Below are 20,994 nucleotides of genomic sequence, written 5' to 3' on the forward strand. Positions count from 1 at the left end.
GAGCAGTGATCAAATAGTGGGCCAAAGAGAACACAATATTGGAAAATAAAAAAAGAATAGAGCTTCACAAGCAATTGGAGCAATGGAATCAGGAGAAAGAGGATCACAAATCTCAAAGGAAGAACAATCTTAGGAAAATGAAATGTTTAGGGAACTCTATAAGTAGAACAAAGAAGAGGAAGAAGAGCAGAGACATAAATCGAGGTGCCTTTGGCTGAGAGTTGGAGACAAAAACACCTCTTTCTTTCATAATAACCTTAAGATCAGAAGAGAAGGAAACCAAATCAATAAAATCACTGCAGAAGGGAAAGAAAAAACTGAACAGGAGGAAGTCAAAGTAGCGACACACATCCACTTCAAAACCCTCTTATCAGCAGTCCCCCAGTATATGGACAACGTGGATTTCCTATAGCCAATTGAGTGCAAAATCAACGTGCATCAAAATAGTGAATTGGATTAGGATGTTTCGGCGGAGGAAATAAGGTTGGCACTGTTCAGCATGCATCTGGACAAGGACCCTGGACCTGACGGCTTCACCATTGCCTTTTTCAGGAACCACTGGGATATCATAAAAAATACTATGTAAGGATGGTTAAAATTATCTTCCAAAAAAATAAGATGGGTGAAAACACCAAAACCTCCCATGTGGCGCTTATTCCCAAGGATCCCAACCCCCTCTCCTTTGACCACTTCAAACCTATCTCTCTTTGCAATGTCTCCTACAAAATAGTAACCATAATCCTGGCAAATAGACTAAAAAAGCTTCTACCTTACATAATATCAGAGAGCCAAGGAGGATTCGTTCCTAAAAGACAAATAATGGAAAATGTCATTCTGATTCAAGAAGCAATCCATAGCAGCATCAATAGAATGGAGAGAGGTATGATTATAAAACTGGACATGGCAAATGCCTTCGACAGGGTCAACCATCAATTCCTTGCTGAGGTCCTCAGGAAGTTTGGAATTTCCAGCAAATTTATAAGCATCATTATGGAATTCATCTCAAACCCTTGGACGGCCCCCCTAATCAATGGGAGGCCCAGTCGCTACTTCAGAAGCACTAGAGGATTGAGACAAGGCTGCGCTCTCTCTCCCTTCCTATACATCATCATGGCAGAAACCTTGAGCATACACCTGGAAAATCTTTGAAAGCAAAAGGAGATCACAGGGATCAGCATAGTGAGAGGGATAAAAGAAATTAATCATTCGCTCTTTGCAGATGATACCCTTTTAATTGGGGGAGCCTCAAGCTTAATGGAAAGAAGATTCAAGAGAACTTTGGACACCTTCCTAGCAGTCTCAGGGGGACTGCTAAACAACAACAAATTCAAAATTTATACTTGGAATGTCCCTCTCCAAATCATGGAAAGAATCTCCCTAATCATGGACATCCCAGTTCAAAGAAACTGGAGCCACTTCTCATATCTAGGTCTGCCCTTGGCAAAAGAAATTGTCAAGTCTGAGATATGGAATAAGCAGATTGAAAAAATCAGACGGCTTCTCCAAAGTTGGGGGTTGTCTTGGCTAAATCTGGTGGGAAAAACCACCCTCATAAAGGGTCTCCTCTCAGCTCTCCCCATATACCAATATGCTAGCACTCTGGCCCCTGCCAGCACTCACAAGCACATGGAGTTAATCATGAGACATTTCCTCTCGCAAGGAGGGAAGCAAGACGCAAAAAAAATCAGCCTTGTCATATGGGATCAAGTTACTCTCCCTTTTGAAAAAGGGGGCATAGCAATCAAAATCCTAAATCTTTCCAACAAAGCGATGGGCTTCAAACTGGTGTGGAGAATGCTAATGGGAAAAGGTTCCTAGTGGGTTGAGGCCATTAAAAGGAAATACCTCAATGGGCTGCACTCCAATGTCCTCACTGAGGCAGTAGTGGAAAGGCCTTGCACTCCAGTCTAGAAACTTATTAAAAAAGTCCTCCCCCAAATCAAAAACCACATCTCTAAGTCGCCTGGAAATGGCAAAGAAATAAATATATGGATGGACAGAATTATGGGATCGAAGCCAAGAAATCTTCTTTAGCAGTTCAGTACTTTGAAATTATGGATGGAGGCCAAAAATTTGCATTCTTTATTTGACATTTCAGTTTGGGAGCACAACAGTTGGTTAGCTTGGAGGGATCTCCCTCTCCCAAATAATCTCAGGAAACAATGGGCAGACCTCAAGATCTCTCTGATGGGATCAGCTCCCGTACACCAAGATGCTCGTGACAGTTTCATTTGGGATCCCAGCAGAGGACATTTCACTGTAAAAGATGGGTATAAACTCCTTCAGTCTAGTCCCCCTCTAGGTAATCAGAATCTTCGGTCAGCTGTGTGGAACACCGAATGCCTTCCAAAGATCAAATTCTTCACCTGGACCCTTCTTAAAGGAAAGATTCTCACGGCCGAGAACCTTAAAAAAGGAGGAATCCATGGTCCCTCAATGTGTTGCCTCTGCTGCGCAGAGAAGGAGAGCAATCATGACCTCTTCTTAGATTGTCCTTTTGCTCAAAACTACTGGAAGCAAATTATCAGTCCACTGAGAACTAGAGAAACCTTCGACCAACTCTCTACTCTCAACAGAAACTGGGATAAAAGTTACCCCCACACAAGAAAAGGCATGACTATCATTACTCGCTTGTGGAAATGCATACCTTCAGCCCTCAGTTGGAAAATTTGGCTCACCAGGAACAACTGCATCTTCAACAATCAAAAACCAAACTCAGCCCGCACCCTGGCCAAAACTATGAACCTTGTTGCCGAAATGATTAGTGCCAACTATGTTTATCACCGTGATCGCTCCAGTTGGCAGAAGGAAGAGGAAGAATGGTTCAATAAATTTCGCTTAAATTATGTCAAAAATATGCAACCTCCTCCAACAGCAGGCAAGAGCGAGAAAAATTTGAAACTCAAGGGTTCTCAAGAAGACATAGATCAATTGATTCACGAGAAAAAGAAAACCACCCTCCAGTTCGATGGTGCATCCAAAAACAACCCAGGGAAAGTAGGGGCAGGGGGAATAATCAAAGATTAGAATGGCCAAATTATCATCACCTATGAATGGGGGCTAGGAAACATGAAGAGTAATATGGCGAAGGCCTACAACCTTCTTCTAGGTATCAACATCATGAAAAAACTGCAAGTCAAAAACCCAATCATAATCGGTGACTCGGCAATAGTGATTGCTGCAATGGCTTCAGGGGGAGAATTCAAGAAACAGGCTCTCAACAACATCAAGCACAGGATCAAGGATAACTCAAATCAGCTGGGGGACATCCTCTACAAGCATGTTTTGAGGAATAACAACGCGGAGGCGGATTCGCTAGCCAACATGGCTATCAATAGACCCACTGGTCAGGTTCGTGAGAATGATCTAATCTATGAAAAGACAATCCCATAAGCTGATCCATCCTTCAGCTAAGCCCGTGAATCATGACTGCATCAGTCATCTCAACAATTCTACCACCTTCCCTCATAAAGCTGGCAACAAGACTATCGACTCCTCACCTCCTGACATTGTACCCACTGTCATCAAAGGCGCTGCCAATGAAATCTTCAAAGATAAAGGAAATCAGTATGGGACTATGGATTGGGAGAGGTCCCGTTGCAAAACTAATCAGAAGTTAGGCAACAGCCCGCTCATAATCCAAATTGGCTGCATAAGCAATCCAAGAAATGACACCTTGGACAGGAAAATCTCTGAGCTGCCAGATCCGAATCCTAAGGTCCAGCCCCTCGAGTTATTACATATTCAACAGGAACTACTCATTTCATCTAGCCCAGAGCTCCAACCTTTAGCTGACATAAGAGAAAAGTTTCATGCTCCAGTTGCGTTCCTTCCAGATCATCTCAGGTGGTCTCCAGTTCGATTTCCAGCCAGCCTAGATCATGCTCAGTGCTCCGCAATTGAAGAGGGCTCATAATCTTTGCTTGGCGTGGCATTGACAGTGGTTTTCACGCATTTCTTTTTTCTATCTCTAACAATTTCTCTGTCTATTTGAAGCAGATCCTCCCATCATCGTCACTCCCCACTTCTTAGATTTCTGCCTCTCCCATTTTCTGTCTCCTCCTCCATTTCTTTCTCTTCATCAGATGTCGTTCTCCTGCCCTGGCTCCTCTCAGTTTCTCTTCCCTCAGTCGATCATCAACCATCTTCCTTATCAGCTCTCTTCACATTTTCCTGAATCGCCAACCTTCTCTCTTCATAATCCTTGTCATCCCTTCATCCCTCTTCTGTAACTCCCATCTCAATCTCTATCCCAATTGGTTCAAAAATGATAAAACTGTGGATTCTCCAGTCAATGATTCAAAAGATTCAAGCCACAGATCTCTGAAATCCATTCCCAAGCCTTCTCAAGGCCCGTCAGCAATGGCTAAGAATTCCCTGGAATGTGTAATAACCAACAACAGCTGCACTCTGTGCAAAGCTCATTGTTTCATGATCGCTCGTTTTGTCAAACACTTCAATGATGTCAACGAAGAATTTCAGGCAGACAGCAAATCCAAGAGGAAAAAGCTGGAGAAATAGAGGGCAGAGATAGAAGGCCTTAAAGAAAAGTGCAATCACCTGGAAGAATCTATCAATCACATAAAAACAATGACTCAAAGTATGCAAGGAGAGGCCTCAACAAAGATCAGTGAGAAAAAAGAACCTTTGTTCGATGATTCAGTAAACCAACATATGTAAATCTCCCTATGTTATGTAAATTCTGCTTTCTTTTAGGACAATTTATATGACAATATAGTCGTTATCTCTTCCAAATCCCAAATTTCAAGTCTACTGACTCGGATCAAGGGTCTACGTTCCCATTTTGGATCCACTCTTCTTCGCTCCTTCCATCTTATGTAACAGGACTAGTTCCTCTTTTGAAGTTTTTATAATACAATAGTAAACGACCATGTTAAACAAAATATTTTTTTCTTATTTCTTTATCTTCTTGTGGTTTCATAATTCATACCCTAATTTCCTTTCTAATATTATTTAATTTCATGTGTTTAACATAATAAATATATTTTTTACTAGCCTCTCTTTAAATTATTCGTTTGATCATTAGCAGATCCTTTTTTAAATTATGTTTTTTTGAGATCCCTAGGTTTTAGTTCTTATTTTATTTCCCTTCTTGACCTTACTCTTTCTAAATTTATTTTTTATAATATTACCAAATTTGTTAATATAACTAAAAATATAACATGATGGAACCTCCTTTTATTTTTATTTTATAGATTATTAATATTTTCCTAGTAAGAATTCTTAACCTATAATTCTAGCTCTATATAATTTAACATTGTTATATTTCTAATTAAGGGAAATAAGCCATCCTCTAACAAACAATGACAATATAAAATTGATAATAACAATATTAATAAATAATTATTAAAATACAATGAAATAAAATACTTTAAATTAATTAGTTTTCAACTAAATATATTTTTTTCATTTAATTGGACTAGCCCAAACAATAGTACTATATAAAGTGATATTATTAAATAATTATTTTATATAAATCTTTAATTCTAGGTAATGATGCATCCATACTATTTACAGATTGATTAATTTCTCACTTTATTATAATGATCAACCGCATTATTGGTTCGAAACTTTGACCAAATCTTAATTTTGTAATTATTCTAAAAGAATTATATATATATATATATATATATATATATATATATATATATATATATATATATATATATATATAATTTAAATTTAGTAAAATAGATAACTTTATTAGATCTCTTTAATCTCAGACAAGAAATAAATCCCTTTAAATGATTGTCTAAACCATGCTTTTTGAATAATGTAAAAATTTTCTTATTTGTTCAACCTTTTATTATTTTAAGAGTCAATCATGATTGTCATAATGACTGATTAAGATTTAGGAGACAAGCTGCACTTTGCATCCATCCCCCATTCTCCACTCCTATATAACCCTTTCTATTTTATAGATTCTTCAATCATTTTGAGGTGTCCTTATGATTCAGATAAATAATAAAAAATTTTGAGGTGTCATCATGATTTATACATTAGTACAAGTATCACTTATACAATGAGAAGAATAAATGTTAATATTAAAATATTGACAATGATAATTTATCTTAATTTTCTAAATGACAACAAAACCATGGAGAAAGTGACATCATATAAGTATCTAAAAGATAATATACATCATAATATTATCTTTAACTTTATTACCAAGAAATTGGGTGCAATGATTACCCTTGCATGGAAGAGGATAGAGAAAAAAAATAGACCTTTGACAGTGGGATAAAATGTAACTTTTCATTGAGACTTATCACTATATGATTATGGGGCTTGGGGAATTATGGACAAATATTAAGCAAATTCTAACGCTTTTCTTAACATATAAAGTTAAAATTAAAGAAAATACATTGCATTAGATACTCCTATGGAAAATGCATTCTTCTCCATTGATGAGATAAGTATTACTAACTATCTAATGTACAAGAGCAAGATAAAAACCATGAAAGAATAAAAAAAACATCTTAACATTACCTTAAGCTCTATTGAGAAACACCTCTTCCCACCTCTTCCTAAAACTCTATTGGCATAAAGATGTCAAATCTTGACTAAACCATTAGGGATTCAAGGAAGAAGTCACTTTGTACGATATTGAGATTAATAAAAATATTGTTCATTTAAATTAAAGATCAATTAGTGTCTTGTAAAGAATTAGAGGATCAAATAGAATTAAAATATTACTAAGAGGTGGTCAAATAGGGTTTTGTCATGTGGTTACGTAGAATGGATTTTATATCTCCCACCAACTTCAATTCCCTGCGAGTGATATGATGGTGAGAAATATTGATGTAATGAAGACATGCTTATGAATACTTTTGTATTAACCTTCTCTCTCCCCAAAATTGAAAGAGAAAATGATTTCCCTTGAAAAATAAAAATAACACAAAGAAATTATTAATCCAAATAAAAATAAATAAAAATAATTTTAATTAAATTAATATGAAAAAGCAATTCGAAATTAAGTTTTAATTTCGAAATAATTTTAAAATAATAGGTGGGAAAAAATTATTAATCCCAAATTTAAAAGTTAAAAATATTCTCACTTGTTAATTCAACTTAAAAAACTTTTAAAATTAAAAATAAAACAGATGGTCGGATTCAAATTTAATAAATAAAGAATAATCTTACTAAAAATTAACCACCACTACTACGTTATTAATAATGATTTAAATTATAATTAAATTTAATAGAATATTAAATTAATATATAAAATAAAATAATAATAATTTGGTGTTTTAAAACTAAATTTAATAATTATTCGACGGTTTTATTGGATCTTCTCGCACAAGAAAGAAATTCCGTTAATTAAGGTGTACTTGAACGTATATAAGAGGTGATTCCCTAATGGAAATGCACGCAAAGACTTTGAAACAGAAGAGTATGACATTCGCTGGCAAGAGGATAGGAGGATCCTATGATCCTTCAGTGGATTGAAGGAGTCATCGATAATATCTCAGCCGAGATGGGGACGTGATTGGAGGAGCCATTCTAGGTTTGGTAACACACGAATGTTCGATTTGAAATTTTCATGGATATCTTGATTTGAAATTTTCATGGACATCTTTACGATTTCAATTAATTGATAATTGGACGAAATTATTTAAAACCATAATTTTTTCACGCACTTTGAATAAAGGTTAGATGGCTCATATTTTAAAGTTTTGTGAGTGTCAAATTTTAATAATTTCTCGGTTAGACGAGGACGCCGTCGCGATTGTTTTGACTTATTGGATCAGGATAATACGAAGTCTAGTTTTTATTGATTTAATGTTTGGACGAATATTTTGAATATTTCAAACTAGCGAAAAATTATTAAAAATATCACTTAAGTCATGTTTTGATGTTTATTATAAATATGTGTTTATTAGTGTTTATTACTTATTTAATTTAGATGATTATTTCATTATATTGTTATAATGTTGAGGTGTCGCCATATAACAAATAACTAAGAATGAAAGATTAACACATTCGTACATGTATCACTTTTAGAAGTGGAAAAATTATAATTAAAGGCCATGATCATGATAAGTAATTAATAATTTGGAAGGGTTCGTACATTAGTACAAGTTAAAGTTAAAAATAATAATTAAAGGCCATGATCATGATAAGTAATTAATAATTTGGAAGGATTCATACATTAGTACAAGTATAAGTTTTAGAAGTAGAAAAATAAAAGCTAAAAATTAAAAATTTAGAAAGATCACATACGCTGATTAATTTTTTAAATGATATGACAACTTTGAAGGAAATGATGCCGCCACACAAATATCTCAAAGTTAGCTTACATCATAACATTTACTAGCATATTATTGGGAAATGGGTAAATGTACTAGGAAGTAATATTATGGCCTCCGAAACAATTAAAAGAAAAATACACCTTTGAAACTCTTCTTTAAGAGTCGTGACATGTACTAGTTTCATACGGCTATAATGTTTGGGGATGCCACATCTCTAGGGATATAAGAAAAAATAACAAGCAAATTTTGAAGCTTTTCTTAACAAGTGACATCAAAATTAAAGGAAATACACTTAATTGGATCCTTCTTATAGAAAGATGATACGGGTATGACTATGTATCTAATGCAGAAGAGAACTAGATAAAAACCATGAAAAGAAAAAGGATTTCTAAAATTTCCTTAAACACTATTGAGAACCATCTCTTGCCAAAACCCAATTGACATAAGGAGGCCATATCTTGATTAAATCATTGGAGATTCAAGGAAGAAACCACTTTGTTAGATATTGATAGTAATGAAAATATTGTTCAAAGATAATTTTTGGTGTTGCAAAGAACGACATGATCAAATAAAATTCAAATTAGGGTTTTGTCATGTGATTAGGTATGATGGATATTAGCTCACTTACCAAATTCAATTCCCTATAAAATAACATAATAATGAAAATTATTGATATAAAAAAAACATGCCTATAAATACTTTTATATTAATACTCACAAAAAATATTATTAATTTCCATTTTTTAAAATTAAAAATATTCATAATTACTAATAAACTTAAAACATAATAATAAAATTTTATAATTACTAAAAAAAAATTAAAAAAAAATTAATACCACTACTGTGTTATTATTATTACTATATTTTATAATTAAAATTTAATAATATTTGATCCATTCTTTCTTCTTCGACAGAATCCTTTTCACTGGTTCCCGAAACCATGGGGTTTTCATTGGAAATAATGTAAACCCGGTCTTACTTGGTCAACCCTGTTACCGTTTTACTGGTCTAAATTTATCGTGATGATCACTAACAAAGATTGAGGAGTCAGGCCGCATTCTCTGCTTCTTTATATCCCATTCCACTCTTTTGAAACCATAATGAAACAAAGGGATATGGATGAGGATAGCAGCGCAGGGCTTTCTCTAAGCCTGGGGATCTCAAATGTGAATGGGCCTCCTCTGCAGTTAGGTCTGGGGCTTTCTGAAGGAAGTAGCAAGAGATCAACCGGAGAACCGAGCGCTCCGATCCATCTGGTTGCAGATGCAAACATTTTGACTCTTCGTAGTGCCGAGGAGTTGGGAAATGGCCGAGCAGAAGAAGAGGGTGGTTCCAAGAAAAAGCTTAGACTGTCCAGAGAGCAGTGTGCTCTTCTCGAAGAAAGTTTCCAAAAGAGCAGGGCACCCGAACCAGTAAGTCTCTCTTCACAGTATTCACTTACATCTTGGTGCTCTATCGTTTCATGATTTCGGGTGCGGTGACTTCTTGGTGCTCTATCGTTGTTTGTGGTTGCGCAGGTGCAAAAGGTAGAGTTAGCGCAGGAGCTAAATCTCCGTACTCGTCAAGTTGACGTGTGGTTTCAGAATAGACGAGCAAGGTTACCTCCTATCCTTGTCTTTATTCATTCATTGTATTTTGCATGCCAACATCAATCTTCCAAATTCTCTCTTTGGAATTAACAGGTACAAAATTTGGCCTGGAAAGTTACAGTGTGAGTTGGAAATTAAAATTCCAGCAAATTATAATTCGGAAAAGTTTTCATCCGATGGAGATCCTATTGTTTTGACAGATTTCTGTTCTGAAGACTATTTTATTGACATTTTTTTGTTATAAGTTAATCAAAATGTGATGAATTTGTTTTTAGGTCGAAGCTGAAGCAAACCGAAGTGGACTGCGAGGTTCTGAGGAGAGATAATGAGGCACTTGCAGACGACAAGAGAAAACTTCACATAGAGGTGGAGAAACTGAAAGCGAGGATTGCGATGTGCCCCTCCTGCGCAAGAGTTTCAGCAGCTAACAATAGCAGCAGCTAATACATTCACGGCTCGACATTCATCGCCCGAAAGTAATGGCAAATCATTAGTTGTTTAAACCGCAAGCTATGAACGAAACATTATAGCATTGACTTGTTTAAACCAATTTTGATATGGTTGTTTGAACCGGTTTTGAACCAGTTTTCATGTGGCTGTTTAAACCAGTTTTGAACCAGTTTTCATGTGGCTGTTTAAACCAGTTTTGATATGGTTATTTTGAGATAATATAATGGTTTGAAAGTTAAAATTATTATGGCTCTTGAATTTCTATGCGCACTATAAGTAAATTTATTTATTTTGAGATAATTTAATGGTTTGAAAGTTAAGATTAGTATATCTTGAAGTAGTTAAAAGTCACGAAGATTTTTGTGGAAGCTACCCGGTATTCCTCTGTATGGCGGTGAAAATATCAATGTTTGGATTTAGTACTGCAGACTCTGTATGACTATGTTTTAGGGCTGTTTGTTTGAAACGTGCACAAAGCGATTCAGAGTGACAGATTTTCGACATAATAGCCATCTATTTTCACCCCGCATGGTTCGGCCACATATTGTTGGATCACATATTGAATGGAAATAGACACTTTGCGACCCCTTAAGGAACTGAACAGCGCAATCCTATCAAATAGACAACGATTGACCAAGTGAACGACACAATCCTTCACCGACAGCCAAAACTGCATAATCCACTTAGCCAGTGAACTACCCAATGACAGCCAAAACTGCATAATCCACTTAGCGAGTGAACTACCCAATACTTTGTCAATAGGAATTTCAGTCCTTTCTCCTAGTGGACTGCATAGTCTCCCACAATAAGTAAATTGCATAGCCCTAGAAAATAGGAAGTATGCATTTCTCTTTGAACAGGTGGCACAAGTTTCTGTTTTTTTATCTATGGATTGTTCTCGGGCTTTAGAAACGTACTCCCATTGTTCCCTGGATAAACTTTGTTTCTATTTTTTTATCTATGGATTGTTCTCAGGCTTTAGAAACGTACTCCCATTGTTCCCTGGATAAACTTTGTTGAGTTTACCTCCTTCTGACACATAAAAGAAAAGGACAAAACTCTGCAAATCACTCCGACACAACTCTGCACTAATTTGTATAAAAAAAATAAAATTGGGCATCTCTTCCATCTTATTGGGCCTTTTCTTGGCCCTTTGTTGAGGGAGTTAGAGTTAAGTCTATGTGGGCTCTCATACAAACAAGAAAAATTGATGGACGAACAAAGATGCTTATTCAAATATCAATTAGTATGCTTTCACAAAAACAAATTACAAGGCACATAAATAGTGGTTATGCGATCCTATAGTTTTTAAGACATGAGAATATGGTTGAGAAAATCTCTCAAAAGACTTTAAACAGTAACAAACAAAATTTTCCTACATTCTAATGTAAGTATTATTCCAGGTTCATCTACACTATTTTTCAAAAACAATCCCTGCTTTACAATGATTGGTTCTCAATATCATCAAGGCTACTACAGGACTAGAATTTGAAGTTCTATGGAACATTTTTTTTCTTTCTAAAAGTATTTGACCTCAAACAAAAATTTTGAAATTTCAAACTATAGATTTTAATTTTAATTATTTAGGGTGCCCATCATAAACAACACTAAGGAGTAGTTTACTAATAACTAATTTACATGCAAAGACTCACTCAACCAAAGTTGTATAAACACAAGATAATATGTAGAAATATTGTAGTGTCATGCTTTAGATCATTGTTGATATAAATTTCATAAATTATTTACCTTTTTAACAACAATTATAGAATCGCAAAAGTGCTCCCTATTCATTTTTATTAAAAATAGGAATTTATTGTATATGTGTACCTTCAAAAACAATAGTTGATTTCTCTCCACCATTATATCCCGAGTAAGAACCTTCACAACTTGTAAGTGAAAGAGTTATGGGTGATCCTAGATTGCATTCTTAAGGTTTAGAAAAATTATTTCCCATTTAGGAATTGATAGTTGTATATGTGAAATAAACAATTATACATAACCAACCTTGCTGAAAATGGCATCCAAATATGCAAAATTTAAGTTATATAATTACATATTTTTAAGATAGACATTACTTAAGGGTTTAACATATGTTTGATATTACTCTATAGTGTTTAGTTGTAAATGAAGTCTTGATGTAAAATAAAATCTCATTCATCATATTTTTATTTTTACGTGTTGTTCTTCTCTAATTTAGAAAACATTGTATTGGGAGAGTCACTTTTACTTAGTTGTGCTTTTCAAGAATTACTTGAATCACTATATATTTTTAGTTCTATAGAGCCTCACTATTGAGTTATTATTCTTTCTTCTTTTAAAGGTGACTACCATAAGTGTAGCTCTCAATTGTTATACAAGATTTGCTTATAACAAAAAAAATTAATACTCACAAATCTACTTAAAACATAAAAGGACCGATACAAAAAATAAATAGCCGTCATCAAATTTCCAATCGACACTTAATATAAATTTCAAATTCCTTTCTTCAGTAAGTATACACAGTACTTTGTGTATAGTGTTTGTCCAATATAGAGTGTATTTCAAATTCCTTTCTTAAGTAAGTACACGCAGTACTTTGTATATAGTGCTTGTCCAATATAGAGTATAGTGTAATCATCGATGCTCAATATCATCAAGGCTATAAAATGAGGAGCCAAAAAAATTTTGGAGTGAAGATTTGGATGTAATTCGATTGTAGATTTAAGAATATTTTGGAAATATAATTAACAAATAGGGACAAATGTTATAAAATTTATTTGATTTGGATTTATAAATATTTTAAAAATCTCATAAGAAATCTTTGTCATAAATTTTTGGATATTTACTTCGAGATGACCAAAATAAATAGTTTCATCAAAACATTTCCACACAGACATAACCAAATTCAATACAATTTATGGAAGAATCTCCACAAGAATCATAATCTGATTTCTTATAAAGGAACCTTTATTGTCACAAGAAAATTAAGCATAAGAAGGTTTGGAGATGTATGTTACAAGCTCATTGATAACAATTTGCATGCAAAAGTAATGAATACTTTTTGTTATGAGGATAATATTAAGAAAATTCTACATCTTATGTATTGTGAAAGAAATAGTTATGATGAATCTATTAAAAAAATATTTTAGTTACATTATTAGTTATTATTAAATCTTACAAGTGGTAATAGTTTATCCATAGAACTATAGGATATAATGACTAACATAAATTTATCTTAATCGTGGATCTAATAAGAACCTAGAGGGATTGATTAAGACCCAAGTTTTTTGAGGATGTAAGAATTGAAGAAAGACTTACAACATAAGAGGTTTGATCCATTTGGGCCCTTGATAGATCTCTCATTAAGGTGGATCTACACAATTCAATATATTGTATTTTTTAATGCATAAATGGTTTCAAATCTTTGAAAATTTCATGGTTACTTGGATTGCATAGCCTAGAAAACTTAAAATTGTAATTCTAATTCCAAGAAATATTTGTTGGATTTTTAGACAATTGTTATAATGGCTGCTAGAAAACCCCTCCAAAATTTTTCCTATGATTCAATTTTGGAGCCTAACTTTTATCTATAAGAAATATTATTTTCAATGTCATCAATTATTCCTCGTGATTACAATGACTTATTCTTTTATGAAATTCTTATGTGATGTCTTGATTAGGTTGTTTTAATGATGATTGAGTCTTGTCAACGATAGTTGCACCACTCCTGATGAAAATTAAACTCCCTTTTCAACACAAGCTAACCCCTGTAATAATCTAGCATCTATTGATGGCCTTGCCTCTAGGAACTACACAATCCTCTACCACTAGAAACTATGCAACCCCTTAAGGGAATAAACAACACAATCCTATCAGATAGACAATGATTGAACAAGTGAATGACAAAATGTTAAATTATGGTATGTTCTATGCTTAGAGAAATTTACTTATTTTTCATTTTATTTGCCACAGATTAGCAATCACATATACGTTAAGTAAAGTGTAGATAGAACATTAAATGATCAACCAAAACAGGCCAAGACAAGAGACACAAGATGTGGTAGCTAGCCAGGTACAAACCCCAAATTGGGGAAACCCTTCGATCAAATTTTCTTTTATCTTCAATACTTCAGCAGAGAGAAATAATACAAAATTTTCATTCTATAATTTTATATCAGCAATAAAAAAACCTAGATCAATAAAGTCAAACTTGTTCAAACTAGCTGAAATTGACATCTAAAATACTTGGTCAATCTCTGGTCAACTTGTCCTTGAAAAACCTAAAGAAACAATCCTACAACAGCATAAAAAATTCAGTCAAAGTGCAAATTTCTAAAGTCGACTATAGCCCTAAACTAGGGCAGTCAATACCAGTCAAACCAGAGGTCAAATCACCTCGATTTTTGTGCCAAAATTGCGACCTACGTAGGAGAGGTAACCACACCCAATCCGCACTTATTGAAAGGTCAACGCTGGTCAATGCTGGTCAAAGATGACTTGTTGTCCTTTTTCTGCATCCTCTTTGCCCTAGGACATCTTCCTTTTAGCCACACGCCTAAGAGAGAGAGACTCTTTCTGCGCAGGAGAGAGAGAGAGATGTGTGTGAGAGTGAAGTGTCCAAATGGGAGAATGCTCCTTGCATTGATATGAAAAATGTTGAGGTTGAATAGACATGACTGTTGAGCTTCTGAGCTTACATAAGTTGCTAGCCAACTTGGTAATTTTTCCATAATCAAAATAAATTCATATATTCATAAATACTTATCGGAATTAGATGATCTTTAGATTAATCCTACACCTCTTGATGAGGAGAATCTAGGAAAAATATCAGCAGCCATAAATAAGGTGACCCACATGGAGTTTGGCCCTAGTTGCCAATTTTAACACTCCCTCTCAACTAGGGAGAACTTCATCTGCAATCTGTCAGACCGTCACTGCTATCCATCCATCAAATGCATTGTCATGTATAGCTTGACCCCACTCTGCTCTGCTTTGCTTGAACTATGAAGAAGAAGAAATGATCAAGGATGTATCATACCATCCTGCAGTAACCCGAAGTCAGCCTCAGAGTGTGTACCACTCTCACTGATCCGAGATCAGTATCATTGATCCCAGATAAATGGAGGTCATCCTAGCATAGGGAGTACAGTAGATACAATAATGCGTCCATCGATAGAACTGCTATGGTCCCTATCCTCATTTCCCTACTCATTGATTAGATGAGAGGTACATCCCATGAGTCCCAAACTATATGGGTAGGATGCCTCGATAGATTAACTAATCATCTTGTCCACAGGAGAACAAATCATCCTTTCCAGTGGATGCCATGGAGAACTAATCATCCTATCCTATAGGAGAACTAATCATCCTGCTCCACAGTCGCCATGGAGAGTGAATCATCCTGGCCAAAGGAGAACTAATCATCTTGTTCCACAGTCACCACGGGGTGTCACAGGGGAAGGTTGAACCTTTACCCTGTACATAGTGCACCACCAGGGGATGGTGAGTCACCCTATGGTTACATGTCACTCCAAGATGTACCCCACGCCCCTCTCGAGCTCCTAGAGCTCAATACATCATAATCGACTCTCATAAGAGGGTCTCTAAATGACACCAAGTCGTTCTCAAAAAGTCAGGAATTCGACCTTTCCTAGTGGCTTTGTCAGAATGTCAGCGACCTATTCATCTGTATCAATATGTTGGAGCCTTATTAGTCCTCGGTGCACCATACCTCGAATATAGTGGTACCTGATATCGATATGCTTGGAGCGATCATGAAATATGGGATTTTCTGATAAACGGATCCTGCTCTAGTTGTCACATAGAACCACAATGGTATCCAATGTAAATCCAAACAGCTCACTGAAGAGTTTTCGCAACTAGACTGCCTCACAGGAGGCCATGCTATTAGCGATGTACTCTACCTCTGTGGTGTTTAAAGCCATGGACTTCTACTTCCTGCTCATCCAGTATATCGAGGCAGATCCCAAAGACAAACAACACCGTGAAGTGCTCTTTCGGTCCACCACAATGCCTGCCCAATTAGCATCAGTATATCGAAGTAGTCTCACATCTCCGGCAGTGTATCTCAACCCATGAGTGATTATGCCACGAAGATACCTCAACAGGTTCTTGGCACCAATCCAATGTAAGCGGTGAGGCTAAACCATATGTTGACTCAATGTGTTGACTACAAAGCATATATCTGGACAAGAGTTCACCAAGAACATTAATGCTCCGACGATTTGATGATACTCGGTAGAATTTCGTATAATATGTCGGGCAGCACTGCCATTCCAAATCTTTCCAATATCTTCACCACATATTTTCCTTGAGATAGGAAAATCTCCACTAGCTTCTGTCAGAATTCCAGTCCTAGGAAGTAGTGCATGAGTCTTAGGTCTTCCATCTCAAACTCATAAGCTAGCTCCCTCTTACATTCGTGAATGAGAAGGTCTGCACCTGTTAGAAAGAGCTCGTCAACATAAAGCACCAGTATCTATAACCTTAAAGTAAAGGTTAGGGTCGGCTTCACTTCTAGTGAATCCTAGCTTCATCAAGTAGCTATCCATTCTCTCATACCATGCTCGGGGTCCTTGCTTTAGCCCATAGAGGGCCTTCTTCAACCTGCACACATGAGATTCTTGATCATAAATCTCAAATCCTTCGGGTTTCTCCACATGGACCTCCTCTTTGATCGAACCATGTAAGAACACAGTCTTGACATCCATTTGATGTAGGTTCCATCCTTGCGAATTAGCAAGGGCTATGATTGAGCGGATGGTGGTATATCGGGAAACAGCTACAAATATTTCATCATAGTCTATACCCTCCTTCTGGGAGAAGCCACAGGCAACAAAACGAGCCTTATATTTTTGAAGTCACAATGGCTTTGTCCCGGGGTCTGGGGACCACATCGCATAGATCATTTTTCATAATGGACTCATATTCCTCGACCATAGCATCCTTTCATACTTGATGCTTGACAACATCTGTGAATGATGAAGGCTCATTTTGGATGATCGTGGTCATGATGGTCAGGTATCCATAATACCTGTTCTGCCTCTTACTTTCACGGAAGGTTCCTCGAGGTGCAATGTGTCCTTCAGCATCATCAAGTGTCCCCTTAAGCCATGAAGGCCTCTTTCTAGAAGAGGAAGGCTCTTGCGAAGGAGGATCAATAGGATTTGTAGGTTCTTCCACATCATGAATTGTCTCATCTTCCTTTTCCTCCAGTTCCCTAGTGTTAGCTCTTTAGATCCTCTTAGAGTAAGAAGATTGTCTACTTTGCTAAGAGCCATATCTTTGTCAAAAGTGACATCATGGCTAATCTCGACTTCCCTTGGACCAACTACATAGACTCTATAGCCCTTAGTATTTTCGCTATAGCCCACGAAGATTCCTTTCTTTCTAGATGCACCCAATTTATTCCTTTTCTCCTTCAGCACATGAAAATATATAGGGCTTCCAAAAATTCTAAAATGAGATACATCAGGTTTCTTACTAGTGAACAACTCTTCAGGAGTCTTGTAACCCAATTCTTGATGAGGGCATCGGTTTTGTACATATACGGCGGTGTTTGTAGCTTCAGCCCATAGAAATTTCGGATGTCTCTGATCATGGAGCATAGCACGGACAGCTTCCACAATCATACGGTTCTTCCTTTCTGCCACACGCTCAGGAGTATATGGTGTAGTAGTCTCCCTCTTAATGGAAGCCTCATTGAAAATGTCATGAAACTCATTAGATTCATATTCCGTTCCATTATCAGTCCTTAAGGTCTTGATCTGCTTCTCGGTTTGATTCTCGATCAAGTCTTTGAAGTGTCGAAACCAGGAGAACACTTCATCCTTCTTTTTCAAGAAGTATGTCCAAGTCTTGCGAGAATAATCATCTGTAAATGTGAGGTAATATTAATATCCTCCCAAGGAGTTCATAGACATCATACCAGATATGTCTGAGTGAACCAACTGCAGTATATCAGAGGTTTTTCTTTGGCTTGAGGGGAATGGTCCCCTTTTAAGCTTTCCTTTGGCACATCTGGGACATACACCTTCTTATTCTTCATGGAATTTGGGCATCCTTGTCACCATTTGTCTCGCATTGGGTAGAGATTTATAATGAAGGTAAGCAAACCTCCGATGCCATAGTTCGGACTGAAGAGATGTGTCACAAGACATGACACCTAGCGGACTTCCTCTGACCTGATATAATGAATCAACTCAAAACCCAAGAGTGATGGCATCTTTAATATTCTTTTTCAACACACGTACCTTGCCATTGTTGAAGGCTACCTTGTAGGATTTGTCTTCCATAGCCGAAATGGACACTAGTTTCTTTTGAGATCAAGTACATACAATACATCTTGTAGGTGGATTTTATTACCCTGATTCAATTGAAAAGTGACATTTCCAATGCCTTTGATGGGATATTTTGAACTATCTCCAAGAAAAATTTCAAGGTTGGTTTCCTTCTCTATCAGATTATAGAGAGCTTCTTTGTAACCAGTGAAGTGCCTTGAGGCACCACTATCAATAAGCCAATTTCCCAGCAATTCTAGGGTGGCAGAGGTGGATAGAGTTGTTGGTAAATAATATTCATCTTGCTTATTGTTAACGGTGTTAGATTCATACCTGGAATTTCTTGCCTTCTTGAATGGTTGTCCTCTTCCTTGATTTCTGACATTTCTTTTGCCTTTGCCATTTGACCTGCCATTCCTTTGATTGCCTTGAGAGCGATTTTGATCATCATCCCTATGTGTGTACCTTTTATCAGGGCACTCCCTTACATAGTGACCTGTTTATTGCAGTTGTAACATCATCCTTTTCTTCCACCCTTTGGTATAGCCTTTCCTTTGAATTTAGCCCCAGAATTGTTTCTCCTTTTAGCATGAAAAGAAAAAGCAGTGGAATGACCTTTAAGTATGGGAATTTCTTGCTCTTCTATCCTTATTTCTTCTTGACTGCATCTCGCCATTAATTACTCAAATGCAGGAATTAAATTATTGTTGAGAACAGTAGTCCTAAATATATACCATTCAGATGGTAGTCCTCCAAGAGTTGTGAGTGTCATTTCCCTGTCAGGAATTACTTCCCAAATATACAGGAGATCATTCTTGATCCTAGTGGTCCTTAAGAAATATGCTTGCATACTTTCGTCTTTGCCCTTCTTAATTTCCTTCAGCTTATTTCTAAGAAAAAAGACTTGATTTACATCATTAACTTTAAATAAACTCACCAGTCTATCGTAGATTTCTTTGGAGGTGTTTGGCTCAGAAAAATAGGGCACCAAGCATTTCTCGATAGAGTCCCGAACGATCTTCCTTGCTTTGGCTTCTCCCTTGGTCCATTTGTTCCTAGTAGCAGCGGATGCATTTGATGGAGGCTCAATAATTCTGCCTCTCACATGGTCCAATACTTCCTACTCTTCTAATGTTAGATTGGGAGACATCTTCCATTTGTGATAGTCATATTTCTCATGGAGTTTTTCTTTAGCACAGAGGTGTCTTGAGGACCCCGTGTTTTAAGACTATCTGCCAATCCTTCTCTTCGGTGATTGCTCTTGCTCTTGCTTGGGCTTTGTCTTCACCTCAACTCTAATACCATGTTAAATTATGGTATGTTCTATGCTTAAATAAATTTACTTATTTTTCTTTTTATTAGCCACAGATTAGCAATCACATATACATTAAGTAAAGTGTAGATAGAACGTTAAATGATCAATCGAAAACAAGCCAAGACAAGAGACAAAAGATGTGGTAGCTAGCCAAGGACAAACCCCAAATTGGGGAAACTCTTTGATCAAATCTTCTTTTATCTTCAATAGTTCAGTAGAGAGAAATAGCACAAAATCTAAATTCTATAATTTTATATCAGCAACAAAAAACCCTTAATCAGCAAAGTCAAACTTGTTCAAACTAGCTGAAATTGACCTCTAAAATACTTGGTCAATTTCTGGTCAACTTGTCCTTGAACAACCTGAAGAAGCAACCCTAGAACAACCTCAAAAGTTCAGTCAAAGTGCATATTTATGAATTCAACTACAGCCCTAAACTAGGGCAGTCAATACCAGTCAAACCAGAGGTTAGATCACCTCGATTTTTGTACCAAAAATTGTGACTTGCCTAGGAGAGGTAACCACACCCAATATGCACTTCTGGAAAGGTCAATGCTGGTCAACACTGGCAAAAGATGACTTGCTATCCTTTCTCTGCATCCTCTTTGCCCTAGGGCGTCTTCCTTTCAGCCACACATTTGAGAGAGAGAGACACACTATTTTTGCGGATGAGAGAGAGAGAGATGTGTGTGAGAGAGAAGTGTCCAAATGAGGAGAATGCTTCTTGTATTTATATGAAGAACGTTGAGGTTGAATAGACATGACTGTTGGGCTTCTGAGCGTACATAAGTTACTGGCCGACTTGACAATTTATCCATAATCAAAATAAATTCATATCTTCATAAATACTTATCGGAAATCAGATGATCTTTAGATCAATCCTGCACGTATTGATGAGGGAAATCTAGGAAAAATATCAATAGCCATAAATAAGGTGATCCACATGGAGTTTGGTCGTAGTTTCCAATTTTAACTTCCTCCACTGAGAGACAAAATTACATAACCCACTTAGCCAGTGAACTACCCAATCCTTTGTCACTAGGAATTTCACAGTCCTTTTTGCTATTGGACTATGTAGTCTCCCAAAAT

At 36.2% G+C, this 20,994-nt stretch overlaps 1 pseudogene; it reads left to right on the top strand.

The window, feature by feature from the left end:
- Positions 1-9,387: 9,387 nt before the first annotated feature.
- LOC149241896 (homeobox-leucine zipper protein HAT3 pseudogene) lies at positions 9,388-10,305 on the top strand (annotated as a pseudogene).
- Positions 10,306-20,994: the final 10,689 nt, after the last annotated feature.

The sequence above is a fragment of the Pinus tabuliformis genome, chromosome 8, assembly GCF_031772625.1.
Source record: "Pinus tabuliformis cultivar Carrire ecotype Pingquan chromosome 8, CPIR1, whole genome shotgun sequence".
In the NCBI taxonomy this organism is placed as follows: domain Eukaryota; kingdom Viridiplantae; phylum Streptophyta; class Pinopsida; order Pinales; family Pinaceae; genus Pinus; species Pinus tabuliformis.